The following is a 398-nucleotide window of genomic DNA, read 5'->3' as shown; positions in this document are numbered from 1 at the left end:
TTTCTGCGTTTGAAGTTGTGTATAATCTGCCTCCACCTCAATTTTCATAATAATAATACCCTTATTCTCTCTTTATCGTTGTTTCTCACTCACGTAATATCATTTCATACTTTTTGTTGTTTCAAAATCATCACCTTTTATTTCTATCTATTTGGTCTTGGCCACTAACATTATAATACGAGTATATACACGGTTACAACACTCTCCTATTATTATTATTATTATTACCAACACTCTTCTACTATTATTATTATTATTATCATTATTATTATTACTGCTCCTAGAATAATATTCGTATATACACACTCGCAACACTCTCTTATTATTATTATCATTGCTATTATTATTATTATTACTGCTCTTAGAAAAATATTTGTATATACACACTCACAACACTC

The sequence above is a fragment of the Trypanosoma equiperdum genome (genome assembly GCF_001457755.1).
Source record: "Trypanosoma equiperdum strain OVI genome assembly, contig: ctg_1422, whole genome shotgun sequence".
NCBI lineage: Eukaryota > Euglenozoa > Kinetoplastea > Trypanosomatida > Trypanosomatidae > Trypanosoma > Trypanosoma equiperdum.
This window is presented reverse-complemented; position numbering follows the sequence as displayed.